Here is a 15,087-nt window from a genome sequence, read left to right as displayed (position 1 = left end):
GGCCCACCACACCATCTAGAAGGAGAAAGAACTTTTCTTTCTCCAATCAACAAACATGAGACCCCGGTTTCATTTTGTTGCACCAGTGGCCAGGGGAATGCCAGGTACTGATTGGCTGAGGCCTGGGGTACATGATTCAGTGACCATGTCAACCAAGACCACAACCCAGAAGCTAGAGGTTGGATCAGTCCCCTCCAAACCCCACAGTTGCTATGCCATGCGGGAGGGGTGGAATGGGGGCTGCAGAGTCAACCGCAGTATCCACCACAAGCCAGGAATTGAATTCTATGGGACTTGAACGACGTAGGACTCCAAATCTTATGGGGGTTGGGAGGGGGGTTGTTTGTTTTTTCTCTATAACTGACATATTGTTATCCTTCACTTCTGGAGCTGACAACTCTAAGTAAAATTGTAATTCGTGTGCATAAATGTGCCTAAAAAGGCCCGTACGTGACCGGAAGTCCTTTCCAGCTGGTGTGCACCAAGCCCGGACTTTGCTTTGTGTGTGCTGCCATGATCTATCGTCTTTTGCTTCTTCAGTTACTTCTCCAGCTCAAGTTCCTCTGAATTATTTTGCCCCGTTCATTTTTGTTTCAAATACATTTTTGTTTCTTTGTCAGGGCCTAACCAGGAAGACAGAAACCACTCTGAATATTTAAAACAGAGGAAGTTTAGTGCAATGAGATGAAAGAAACTTAAAAGCCAAACAAGGGATGGTGAGGCAATCCAGAGACTAGCCACAGCAGGAAGTCGCCACCACTCCCAGGCTGGAGGGACAAAGGGAGGAGGTGATGCTACCCAAGCCCTGGGCCTGGGATTACCCAGAGGAAGCAGGAACTATGGCAGGTTTCCTGTGGGAGATGGAACCAAGGAAGAGAGGCAGCAGCTGCCAGAGATACCACCCAGGACTGAGAGAGAGGGAGAAATACCCTAACTTCAACCTCCCTCCTGTTCTCCAAACTCCCACTAGAGCCTCCATGGGCCAAACCCAGTTGGGAGCCGGCTGACATGCGGTCTGAAAACATTGGCCTGGAGGGGTCAGGCCCCCTGAATACACAGCCAGGGAAGGAAGAGTGAGGAATGGACCTCAGGTCAAGCAGACCCAGAACCAGCACATTTATATGACAGTGTCATGCATGTTCATGGTGGAAATTTTATTTCGTTTCTGTTTTTGTTTTTGTTTTTTTAATTTTTGGCTGCGTTGTGTCTTCATTGCGGTGCGCAGGCTTCTCATTGCAGTGGCTTCTCTTGTTGTGGAGCATGGGCTCTAGGCGTGTGGGCTTCGGTAGTTGTGGCACATGGGCTCAGTAGTTGTGGCTTGCAGGCTTAGTTGCTCCGCGGCGTGTGGGATCTTCCCGGACCAGGGCTCGAACCCGTGTCCCCTGCATTGGCAGGCAGATTCTCAACCACTGCGCCACCAGGGAAGCCCACAGGCGGATTCTTAACCACTGCACCACCAGGGAAGTCCCAGATGGTGGAAATTTTAGAAAATACAGATATGCAAAGAGAAAAAGGTAAAAATCACAATCCTATTAGGGAACTGCTGAGTGCTACCTATTTCTCATTAGTCACTGGGGAATCCATGTTCTGGTCCTTTCCCTGTAAATAGGCCAAGCACTCTAGCAGTTTGACATTTTCTAATATACACCCTGAGAAATTCAATTTCTCCTCTTTATCAAGTTAAATGTGAAAAAGTAAGAAAAAACTTTTATTTCTTCTAAGAAACTGACTTGCTTCTTTTCCCAGGTAATGTGAGCTATATGATTTATCAGGTTTCCTCTTTTTGTCCAGGCTACCGTGAAACTCAAGGGCACACATCTCATGCTCAAGACCAGCAACTTTTAAACTTTATGGTGGGCATGTGCTTCTTCCTTCTTCTCCATGTTCTAAAGTGTATCGCATCATATCAGCTCTATGACATATGTGTATGCATGAAGCCGGCAGGGACAAATATAGGCACCTAAGGGAGAGGTCCCGGAGCTATCTCCCCAGAGGGTGGCCGGGGCATCACTTACCCTGTCCAACTTCGTCCACTCTGAGCCAGCTGGCCAGCGCTGGGGACTCATCTGCCACTGTGGAACAGATTCTATCGCCCTCCTCGACAGCAGATGGCTGCTCTGCACTAACCCATGTCGTACATCATTGCTGAGGGAGACACCACCATCGCTGTACAAATCACTAGCATCTTCGCTCCAATTCGCTAGGCTGGGGATTACGCGTGTGTGCTCAGATAGTCTCTGCTTTAATAATTTTTCAGCGAAGCGACCCTATTAGCATCTTAACAATGGAAAGGGGTGGGGTGAAGGGCCACCAGGGAGATTATGGTTAGATTTTTAATTAGATTGGGCATTTTAATTAGGTTGGGCAGAGCTTTTTCAAGGAGGTGAAAGCATTGTCTCCTCAAGCGAGCACCTCTCTGGCCTGTTTTAGCTTCCTTGATTCACAAGTTAGCCCCTCTTGAAATGCTTCTCTTATATTTTGTTTATCTGAGGCTGATAGTCTGGGCATCGGGCCCAGTTTAATATAATTTTTACTGTTGCTACCACATCCCCAATTCTATCGAGAGGGTTATTATCATGTTGTCCAAGACACCTTACCATGGCAATTACCAGGTCGGGTGCACACCTACGCTACTTTCTACCTCAGCCCTCCCCGGCGCTTTCTACTTCAAATTTCAGAAGTGAAGGTGACGCTCACTTCCATTTCACTGAGACAATGAGAGTCTGGGACTTGACAGCATAGCAAAGTAGACACTTGGCAATTATCTAGATCATTTGATTGAGATAGGCAAATAGTTGACATAATTGAGGTCCTGGAATATATCTGTGGGTCTAAAGAACATTGAAAATCCCCCAGTTGCTTATAATTGATTGTAAGTTATATAAACACATAGGCTGCTTTTACAACAAATTTGCTTTCCTAATTACGTTTTACATAATCTAATGCATTCATATTAGTTTGAATTCTCTAAGCATATACCAGCCCAAAGGTATGTTGCCTGGTAGTCAGGAGAGGAAAACTGACCACAGATGATCATCAGTGTAGAGTTGAAAGCTGACAATAATAATAAAGCTGCAGCACTGACAAAAGAAGATAAACATTGCAGCATTTGATTTGGAAAATGGTGTGTGTGTGTGTGTGTGTGTGTGTGTGTGTGTGAAGTTCCATTCCTGGTTTCAGTGCAGAGTTGGGTCAGGCCCTTAGGATGACTTTAGAACACAGGCATTGAAGGTGAGTGATTGTAATAATAACCCACTTCACAGGCATGGACATTAGCCAATAGACATGCACATCTCTGGCTTCACACCAAGGCCTAAGGTGGAGCCTGAGCCTGGGCTTGTCCAGGAGGTTCACGCCTCCCGCAGACAGAGTCCTGCTGCAGAATTGTATCGCATTAACAATGCGACTTACTGGAAAAACAAATAAAATGCTTTAAATGTTTAAATGCATTTTCAAGTATTCATCCTCCAAATATTTAGACTCTGAGCCGACTGGGCCAAGAGCCCAAGCTTCCCGTGCATGCTGGATTGTTCCAACCCTCCCCCCAAGATCAGCAAACATATAACAACCTAAAATATTATCATCTTGGAGCCGAAAAATAATTCCCCAGCTATTGTTCCAGGAAATCAGCTAGGTGTCTCTGTCCAAAGTCCTCCTTCGTAATGTCTGCAAGAGTTTATTACTTTTTAGTAAGTTTAAGAAATCCTTACAAAAGCCTCCCTGACGCTGTGGTCTGTGTCCACAGTGAAGCTTCAGCATAAAAAAGAATGGGAATGGAGAATTAGGAGTGGAGATGGGTAGGAAGAAAAGGAAGAAAGAGGGAGAGAGATGCAGAAAAAGCAACAAACAGCCTATTGAGGATAGAAGGCTTGGATGTCTGAACCAAGTCTTAAAAGAGGGGCTCTGAGTAAACCAGGGATTTTGTTTTTGTTTTTTCAGAGACGGGGAAAGAGGGCAAGAGTGTCAGAGGCTGATTGCCTTTTTCATTTAAATTTCTCTAAATTCAGTCATCATATAATATATTCTCCTTTTCCCAGGCATATCTATACCAAAACTTCCTCTTTTTTAAGCCTCCACAGCAAAATAATCATAATAATAATTCATATCACTGCCAATAAAATTATCTAATTATAGAGTTTAGCCCTCTCATCTTTATCTAAGAAGTTCCACAAGATAAAATAAATACCTTTAATGTAGATTTTGATTCTAGATACTGGGTCAGTATTTAGTTCAGCTTTCCCAGTGTACTAGGTGGAACAGTGGAGTGAAATCTAACATACATTAAACTTTTGTAAGTTGGATTATATACGAGAGAAAGAGAGAGAGAGGGAATGGGTATTGGTCTTAAAAAGCATGTGCCCCAGAGTGAACATGAGACAGGACCAACAAATCTGTTCTGCCCTAGGTTTGTCTCCATGCCTACAGACCCTCCCAGTGCAGTCTTCTGCTTAAAATACACATTTTTCATATACATGACCTCAAAATGTAAGCTAACTGCTTCACTGGTACTCAAACAAGAAAACAGCTGTCTGCTCCAATGATAGAGGGAAAACTGGCTGAGAAATAGTCCATCAGGCTTTGGCATGGTACCTCCCTAAGAAAACTTCAAGGGAAGTTTTGATTATCTGTGATTTTCTTCTTGTGGCTGACTTCAGAACCTGGCCCTCCCAGCAGACACATCTCTGCTGAATGATTCCCCCCCTTGGCAAAGAGAAAATTTAAAAAGAAGTGGGGTCATTCTTCTGATGTCTCTGTGCCAGAACTAGAAACTTTGCTTTCTCCATCTCCACGCCCAACTGCAAAGCACACGACGATCTCTTTTGACTTTATTTGGGGGTACAAAAATGGTCCACGAACGAAAGGTATGGGAGACAGAGTCATTCAGGAATTCATTCTTTCCTTCATCAAATATTTGCCGAGTACCAGCAATGTATCAGGCTCAGGATTCCACAAGGAGCTACTGTTGAATCAAAAAGGGAACCAAAAGACCTAATCGCAACTTGGTTACACTCGACTTGTGAAGTTGGAGGAACTTCAACTGGAGATCCTTCCGGGTCTCAACTGTCTACTTGACTAAAAAAAGTGAAAAAAGTTGTGGCACATGAGTTCTAAAATCCCTCTCAGTAATAAAATTCTGCGAAATCAACGTAGAAATATTTTCTAAAACCTTAAAAGGACTAGAGGGCTTCCCTGGTGGCGCAGTGGTTGAGAATCTGCCTGCCAATGCAGGGGACACGGGTTCGAGCCCTGGTCTGGGAAGATCCCACGTGCCGCGGAGCAACTGGGCCCGTGAGCCACAACTACTGAGTCTGCGCGTCTGGAGCCTGTGCTCCGCAACAAGAGAGGCCGCGATAGTGAGAGGCCCGCGCACCGCGCTGAAGAGTGGCCCCCGCTTGCCGCAACTAGAGAAAGCCCTCGCACAGAAACGAAGACCCAACACAGCCAGAAATAAATAAATAAATAAATAATTTAAAAAAAAAAAAAAAAGGACTAGAACAAACTTCCTCGTGGCAACTTTATCTACTCCTGACAAGCACCGTGCCCTAAGCAGCTCTTTTCCTTCATCTCTGCTCTTACAGGTTACAGTTTCCTCTCCTCGCCCCCTCCACTATTGTACAAAGTAACACTGTACAAAACAATATAGCCATCAACCCCTCCTTCTCCTCCTCTCCGACTCCCACAGCTTCCAAGTAGACATGTGGACAAAATGAAGGGATTTCTTCCGAAATGTTCTCTGTCATAGATGCTGTTGTTCAGGCCCTGTCAGGGTGATTCAGGCTTCAGTGTTTTGATTAAAAGTAAAGATAGCTACACTGTGGACAAAAGATATGGAAATAGATCTCTTGTAAGATTAATCACACTTTCGGATTGAGCAAATGCTTCCTTTTCAATGACTGCATCATCTGTAACGTGGCTTTTGTGTCATATCATCACGCATACAGACCTGTTCACGCTTGGTTGTTAAATCTCCATAGTAATGGCTTGAGCATCAGTTGTCTTTATTCAATCTTACCTAAAAAAATAATAATAAAACACTTGGTTACACGAAGGGAAAAAAAATCCTATAACATGTTTGTGCTATTATATCAGAGAATGTTTACCAATATTCCTTTAGGCAATACCTCCTTCTTAGTTGTTCTATTCAGTTAATAACTACATATCTGAAGAAGATATATTCAATCAGTAGTTGTGCTTAATTCACTCCTGAGCATTAAGGAGAAGACTAAAAGTGTAAAATTTCCAGAAGTTAAGGGCGATAGAGCGGAAAATCAGAACGCTTGAATCTGAATCCCACTTTTATAGCTTACTAAATATTTGATCCCAGGGAAGGTACTCAGTTATTCTGGACTTTATATTCCCCACAAGGACATTAATAACTCCTACATTGTCTTCCTCACAAAAATTTTGTGAAGATAAACTGGTCTGTAAGAAGAGGAAGAAAGTATTACACTTATATAATGCTTACTTGCCAAGCACTTCACATATTCACTCATTTAATCCTTACAATAATCCCATTTTACAAGAAATCACATCACTGAGAGGTTAAAGGATTTGCTTATAAAAGATGGAGCTGGCACTCAAACCGAGACAGAATCCATGCATTTACCTCCATATGATAATCAGTTATACAAAGGGCGCTACTAAAATGTTTCAATGCATTAAAGGGGGGGAAGAACTTTTGTTCACCTTCTCCCACTTTGAATGGAAATGTGGTGAGGGGAAGACCAATGTCTGCAATATTTTTAGTGCACATAATTAAAATGATTTTCCTAGGTTAATAGCATTAAAATTTCACATTTTGTGGTTTTCTCACAAAGTTATAATGCTTTGGACTTATTAGACTTAAAAATATCATGTATTTATGCAACAATCCCACATTTTCCTCTTGAATTTGCATTCCAACAAATTAAAATAATTTTTCAATATCCCATCAATACAAAGCGCTGAACTCAAGGGAATCTAGCATCTCTTGCTTTCTGCTTGCCTCTATAAAGCAGGCAAAAACTTGAAAACCAGAGGCACCAGCAAACTTCCAGCCAACAAAGGCAGTCATTATGTTTTCTGCACTTAGGAGCTTTTACTCTGCCAGGCAGATACAGAGAGTACTGATCTCCTTCCAACTCCCAAACCTCTTCACTTCCTCTTTCTCCTTCTCTCTGTCTAGGGCCTTTTGAGCGAAATGGCCAATAAGCCCCTTGTTTCCCATCTCTGCAGGAACAAGTGGGTGCTACTCTCAGTGTCCACCAAACCATAAGTCCTTTGAGGATACAGGAAGACATCCACCAATCTCAAGATCAAAATGCAACAAAAGGAAATCTGCAAGCTGCCCACCATCCTGTTCTCTTACAAAAATGGCAGAATCTCTGGGGAGAGCAAGCGGTTTACTTCCGCATGGTATATATACTTACCAAAGGTTCAAGAATACTTAATTTTACTTTTAAAAATGTTCTAATTGTTTAATAAACTACACTATTAGGAATTGGATACTTTGATACACATACTGTCTCTGAACTTCATAGTAATCCTTCTCTTCACATTAGTAGGAGCCAGCGATAGGATTTGAACTCATGTCCAGCAGACTCCAAGGCTCCTGCTCTTTCCTTAACAACAGACTGTCCCTGACTGGATTCCAGGGATCACGGAGTAGTCATTTATGATCATATTTTCTTGATTAGTTTATTCTACGTTCTAAAATATGTGTAATTCTACATTTCCAGGCAAACAACACAAAAAAAGATCTAGAGAATGGGAGGGAAATTTTTTTTCTTAATTTTTCAGGCTTTAATCATGAAAAGCAACACATCCACTCCAAACACACTCTCCCCCTTTGATTTTGTGAGTCCTGTAATGTTTCCCTGGCCCCAACTGGTAGGAAGGGGCAATTGGGTAAACCCAGAGAGGGCTGTCAACAGACAAAAAGTCAACAGAAAAGATCAATTTGAAAATAAAATGGTTGAAGATGGCATTGACCACTGGAAAATCAGAGTAGCCGTCTCTTTTTAACATGTCAGCATGCTGTTCTCCAGCCTATAATTTGCCTGCATTGTCCAACAAAGTAGGAACACCCAAGGGAACAGGACCTTATCACCTCTCTTGCCAACCTCTCTTGCCTTGTCCCTACTCCCAAGGACAAGCCAGCGGAATTCAATCCCAAAGATAAGAGTTTAGTCCTGCTACCTCTGAACTGGCCCTTGGCCAACACAACCACCCTGGCATCTGTATTGTCGCTCCTCTCCACATGGCTGTTTCCATGAAGAAAACATTCCTCATCATGCAGTAGGAACTGGGTCATCACAACTAATAACCCACCAGTTAAAAGAATGGGCTCTGCATTCTCTTCCAAGTGTGAGGGTATCCTGTGATACAGGGTAAAGTGTCCACAGCAATATTCTTCCTCAACAGGGAGGTGGTGGGGTGAGGTGCTCGATCCCCAAGAAAGTCCATCAGGAAAAGAAGGCCAGCTTAAGAGCATTTCATGTTGCCCAACAAGTCTAACTTAAATCAGGAGTGGTTAATACTTGTAGGTATAATATCTATCATTAGTTATTCAGGAAAGCTACATGGGAAGTCACTACCAGGTCAGATGGCCCAAAGCATGCAAGGCAATTAAGCAGCAGAATGAAGGTGACAGGAGGCAAGAGTGTTGCCCAAGAAGTTGACATGCCCAGCGTGGCTGGATATGAAACAAGCCTCCTGATAGCTGAACGTGTTTTGAAATACTTGTAAACTACTTGGGTAAACATCTCCCATTCTTGTGATAGACGGAAATTACCAAGGAAAAATATACTAAACCACTCAGCCAAAATAAAATTTGATGAAGAATGGTAACATCCACAATACTGAATGCCCTTGGAGCTCTTTGATCTGTGCTTTTCTAAGTTTGGCTCAAGGCCCCGTTAAAACCAAGGAGTTTATGTTTGGGCCAATAAATAGAGCCAATAAAAGTCACTCTTGGACTGGGAATGCGTGGAACATAGGTCATTAATGGTGTTTGGTGACTGTGAATGCTGACAGTAGTACTGCTAAGTATATACAGCTCCCTTCACACCCTAGATGAGAGGGCCGGTAGCACCGAAGAGAGAAAACAAGAGCAAAACCTACCCCCAGCCCCAGCATTGAAATTTTATTTGACAAATATGCATTGAGCATCTACTAGGTGCCAGACAGAGCTTAAGCAGGAGGCATCCACAGATGAGTAAGAAGTAGACCCAGCCCATGAGACTCCAGACTAGAAGGAAGTCAGTTATGTGCCCCCAGCCATGATACAGGTCAGACTGTGATGAGGGCTAAGCAGAAGAAAGAGTAATTAACTCTACGTGGAAAGATTCTAGCAGGCTTTACAGAGGAAGTGCTATTTAGCTGAACCATAAGGAATGAGTGAAAAAACCAACAGCCAGAAAAGGGTGGTATTCTGAGCAGAGGACACAAGCTAAGCAAGTCGCAGAAGAGCTGAGGGGCAGAGGCAGCTGGGGAGAGAGTGCTAGGATTCTGATGTGGAAGGAATTCAAGGCCTGAGGCTGGAAAGGTAACTCAGGACAGACTGCAGATGGTCTGTGATGACTTGTGACACATGCACTTGACCTCATTTTGTAGGCAGGGAATTGTAAGCATTTTATATATTTATATTTAATTTTTAATTTTTATATTTGAAATATTTATATTGTCAAGTGATTCTTAGGAGGAACTTGAATGCATAGAACAAAGAGACGTGATGTTTTATTAGTGAAATTTTTTTTTTTTTCCACACTGCGTGGCTTGTGGGATCTTAGCTCCCTGACCAGGATTTGAACCTGTGCCTTTGGCAGTAAAGGCGCAGAGTCCTACCCACTGGACCACCAGGGAATTTCCTACATTTTCTTATTCTTATATCAACTAACGAGAAAAAATATAAATTGTTTGCACATCGATCAAGATTTTTTTTTTCTAGTGCAAGTGACAGATAACCCCATCCAAACTAACTCAGGGAAGAAAAACAAAAAGTGAGAGAAGAGAAAGATTTATTGACTCGTGTAAATCCAGAAGTGGTTCTGGGATTCCAGAATCAGTTGACTGAGGGGCTGAAGGAATACCATCAAAGCTGTCTGTCCATTTCTCATCTCCATGTCCCTCTCCATGGAGACATGGAGAATGGCGGCTGCTCCATTCTCAAGATGGGCTTCCTCCCTGTGGCAGTCCCTGGCAGATCCAGGCTTATAACCATATTCACAAGTTGCAATCTCCTTCCCAACAGGACCCAACACAATCTCAGAGCTAAGCCTCAGTGGCCTGGCCTGACTCACATGCCCATCCCTGGCCCCGTCACTGCGCCCTGGACCATGGTACACACTGAATGGTCACGGTGGGTCCTGTGTCCCCCCAGAGTCTCCATGGACTCAGAGTGGAGACAGATGGTCTCAGAGGAAAACTGAGGTGCCATTACCTGGAGAAGAAGGAAAGATGCTGGGCAGGTTAAAATAACACAGTCTACTCTAATTTGCAAATAATATGCAAACATTTTAAATTTGGGTTAAGGAATGACAATTGCAGGCTTATATCAGCCTTAACATCTAATTTGCGTCTGTATTTTATTCTATTTGCATGGTATTGAGAAAATCCTGATTCACATAGCTGAGCAGTTCCAAATAGTAACTTTTTCAAACAGTGTACCTGGAACACTTAGGATACTCTTTAATTCAATTTTTGCCGAAGTTTAAAAGCAGGCTGTACGTTTGAGCAATACGCAATTCCATTTCAAAGTTTACTTACCTAAACTGTGAAGAGGCTCCTCTGCTAATTTAAGTGTTCGCTGGGAAGAGGTTTTTCAGATATATCTGCAGTATGTGATGAGTAATTCAGCAGTATCATTTTCATTTATTTTTAATTTATTTTTATTGCAGTATAGTTGATGTATAATATTATACAGGTTACAGGTATACAACATAGTGATTCATAACTTTTAAAGGTTATACTCCATTTATAGTTATTATAAAATATTGGCTATATTCCCTGTGTTGTTCATTATATCCATGTAGATTATTTTATACCCAATAATTTGTACCATAATCCCCTACCCCTATATTGCCCCTTCCCTCTTCCCTCCCCCTCCTGGTAACCACTAGTTTATTCTCTATTTCTGTGAGTCTGCTTCTTTTTTGTTATATTCACTAGTTTGTTATATTTTTTAGATTCTACATGTAAGTGATATCGTACAGTATTCCTCTTTCTCTGTCTGACTTATTTCATTTATAAGTCAGACAGAGAAAGACAAATGCCCTCCAAGTCCATCCATGTTGCTGCAAATGGCATTATTTCATTCTTTTTTATGGCTGATAGTATTCCATTGTGTGTGTGTGTATATGTATGTGTGTGTGTGTGTGTGTGTGTGTGTATATATATATATATATATATATATATATATATATCTCACATCTTCTTTATCCCTTCATCTGTTGATGAACACTTAGACTGCTTCCATATCTTGGCAATTATAAATAATGGTGCCATGAATATTAGGGTGTGTGTATCTTTTCAAATTAGTGTTTTCATTTTTTTCAGATATATACCCATCAGTGGAATTCCTGGATCATATTATAGTTCTATTTCTAGTTTCTTGAGAAACCTCCATACTGTTTTCCATAGCGGCTGCACCAATTTACATTCCCACCAACAGTGCAGGAGGGTTCCCTTTTCTCCACATCCTTGCCAACATTTATTTGTGTTCTTTTGGATGATAGCCATTCAATATCATTTTTTTTAAACTCAGATATCTCAGTAACTGTGGTTCAAAGTTTGAACACAGTAAAATAAATGTTTTGCAATTTGAGTCACAATTTTAAGTTTCATCTTAACTGCTGACAGGTTATCAACAATGGTAGGCGTGGTGATACTGCAACCCCACATGGCCAGACTGAACTCATTCAGCTTATTAAAAAACAGCAGCAAGCTGATGCAACTCTGTTGTATCAAAGCACTGTTTTGCTAAGTTTCTTTTCAGAAAAATTAATTAGTGATTTCTTGTCTCATTTGAAATAGGAAAAATAACTCCTTGCCCTAAGACAGTGGATAAATGTTACCAGGAAAAAAATTCTGGCACTCACAACCTATTATGTTCCAAATAGCTTTGGAAATCTGAAATTTAGAGATCATGTCCTATTGAACTGACAATGTAGAGAGTACTATTAACCACTGTTTAAAAGATGCTATCTCCTTAAGAGCTAAGCCTTCTCTACTCAACCTGCGAGTGCCTTTTCTAAAATCACATTTCAGCAAAGTAGTTCCTCAGCACTTTGTAGCAGCACTGTGGCCCTTCTACACTGTTGTATTTATCTTGGTGTGGATGGCATGCTTCCTTTCCTAGACTGAAAGCCCCAAAGTGCTGGGGATTTGTCTTATTGTGTGCTTTCTCCCCATAGAGCTTAGTATAACATATACTATGAGCTTAGTGTCATGTCTGATATGAGGCAGACTCGATAAATGTTATATATATTTTTAAATGTGTTTTTAATTTACAACAAAATTAAAGGAGAATATTTGTCTAGCCATTGTTTCGAATAAAATTTGTGAGATTAAAAGTTTTGATACCTTTATTAATAGCAGACAAAACAATAAACCAGACATGTACTTCCTTTAGAGAAATGTTCTCTAATTGAGCTCCCTGTGTTTTGAAGGCTGTTTTGGCCACATGCACACTCATACTCCTCGCCAGTCATTCATTCATGAAACAATTAGTATGTACACACTACGTAATAATGTATGTCCTAGTTGCTGAGGGTGTTTTAAAAAGGCATAGAACACGGTCCTTGACCTCAGGAGTTTAGTCAGGGAGAATCCCAAAAACGAATCATCATAATGCCACCTGATACGTGCCATAATAGAGATATGAATATTACGTGCTGTTGACCAGGCTCTTTCAGGTTGCCAGGAAAAGAGACGTGCTCTGGTGACTTGGGTGAATGTGATGCGTTGTAAGGATACATGAGGAAGTGGGGAAGAGCAGGAAGCAGTTTTAGCAGCTGCCTGACGGAGCTGGGAATGTCACTCAGGACATAGTATACCTCCAGCCACCTGTTTTCCTTGACATTGCCTTCAGCAGTGGGCATCTGTTGTTCCCTCTCTATCGCTCTGCCAATGTGGTGACTCAGCTACATTCTGCCTCTGCTTTCTCTGCTTGTACTGCCACATACTGTCTGTATTTCTTTTCTCTACTCCATTGCTCCTGTTTCGTTGTGGCTCCCACTGCCGTGTAGACAGGACTTTTGGACTCCTCTCTGGGTGTCTGCCCATTTCTGCCCAACCTTTTGGCTTAGTCCCCCCCAATAGGTCTCAAATTCAAATTGTGTGAAAGAGGCTTTGTTTGATTGGCCAGTCATCATCCAGGATACAGTGACCACGTTGGGTGGAGTTCTTGCATCAGCCAGTCTCATTGGCTACTGGACATCCCAGGTACAACTGCCTTTGGGTCAAGCATCAATTCTCTGTTCAGTCCGCTGTAGCCAGGGAAGCAGGGCTCCGGTTTACATCATGTCAACCATGCACAGAGCACTGTCTGAAGCAGCTTGCATCGCAAGAGGGTATGGTTCATCCTGGCGATCACATCAACTGACTTTTCTGCAGAACAATGTCCTAGTGTATTGCTAGCCATCTTGAGTTTGACTATTTCAACTGTTCAACTTTTCTACAAATAATGTCAGACAAAATGTTATAACAATTATAACTTGTTAGTACATTTTTAAAAGTTATTTTAAATACATAAGAATTAAAACTATTTGAATACCCCACAAGAAAAAAATAGTTGAAAAAATCATATTTATAAGCAGGAATATTATACAGCCTTCCAAAGGATCATGATTTGGAGAATATATGATGACAAAGAAAAATGCTGACTGATACAATGTTAAATAAAAATTAGTACATATAAGTTATATAGTATTATTAGTGAATTAATCATACACTCAGCTCTGGAATTGAGAGAGAATAAACTGGAAAGATGAGTTAACAGGAACTCTGGATGGTGGGGTGATGTGTGTGTTTAAAAGTTCTTTCATATGCATTTTTGTATTTCTCAACATTTCAAAGGTAAAAAAACAAAAAACCACACAACTATAGGATACATAAAGCAGTATAAAAGACCACACTTACTTAGTAGGTAAAGCCCATAAATTGGTTTGACAAAACATACAAGATCCTTTGGATCCTGCTTCCAGTAAAAAGTGAGATTTCCTTTCTTATTCATGACCCATAACAGCTAAGAAAACAAAGATGACAATGAAATCAAAAGCATGACAGAATAATGGGATACATGGTGGCTAATCATGCATCCTGTGCTGTAGTATTCTTAGGAGGATGTCTGGGTTGTCAAAATATAGTTCCTGCTTGCCCCAATCATTTATTCATAGACCACAATGGAATGGGTTTCAGGGGATGCAAAATGGGAGACAGCCAGTCTGTGAACAACTGTAATCCCAAGCGAAAAAGTACTAACAGAAGATAATGCGAAGGAGGGCAAAGGCCCCTAAAACATGGCTAATTCTGCCTGTGAGAGTGAGGGAAGAATTTAGAAAGTTGCTGACATTTGATGTGAGCCTTAAGAAATATTAATTGAATTTTCAGGGAGCTGGATAAAGGGCACCTTACTTCTATTCCTGAATTCTAAACTGGAATAGAATAGAAGAATGAAATAGAAGAATAGGGTAGGTGGGAGACCAAGCTATCACCTTTACTTGATGAAGTTGAAAGTGAAGAATAAGCCTGTCTGACTTCAGGTAAGTGGATTTCCAATTCTAAACCTGGAATTAGACAGATTTATCCATGCAGTCACCAGAATTGCATTACCACACAGGCTTTCTGATAGAGGGCAAGACTCCTATAAAACCTACAATAGGAGAATCAGAGCAGAACACATATTCTCAGCAGGCAGGTTCACCACCCCCCTCCCAAAAAAAAGTAGAGGAGGAGGCTGAAATGTACATGCTCTGTGCAGCGGGTTGAATGGTGACCCCTTCCCCACCCACACACCCCCCCACCTCAAAATACGTGTCCACTCAGAATCTGTGACTATGACCTTACTTGGAAAAAAGCTTCTTCACAGATGTAATTAAATTAAAGATC

General features: G+C 41.6%; 1 long non-coding RNA gene across 3 annotated transcripts in view; it reads right to left on the bottom strand.

The window, feature by feature from the left end:
- The window catches only part of LOC132365993 (uncharacterized), a 117,504-nt gene that overhangs the window by 40,726 nt on the left and 61,691 nt on the right, over positions 1-15,087 (bottom strand). For all 3 annotated transcript variants that reach the window (XR_009503324.1, XR_009503323.1, XR_009503325.1), the window contains exon 2: positions 5,945-6,013. This is a non-coding gene — a long non-coding RNA (uncharacterized LOC132365993). The remainder of the gene's footprint in view (positions 1-5,944; positions 6,014-15,087) is intronic.

This window comes from Balaenoptera ricei, chromosome 5, assembly GCF_028023285.1.
Source record: "Balaenoptera ricei isolate mBalRic1 chromosome 5, mBalRic1.hap2, whole genome shotgun sequence".
Classification (NCBI taxonomy): Eukaryota; Metazoa; Chordata; class Mammalia; order Artiodactyla; family Balaenopteridae; genus Balaenoptera; species Balaenoptera ricei.
The sequence above is the reverse complement of the archived record's forward strand: the minus strand, read 5'-3'. Positions and strand labels throughout refer to the sequence as shown.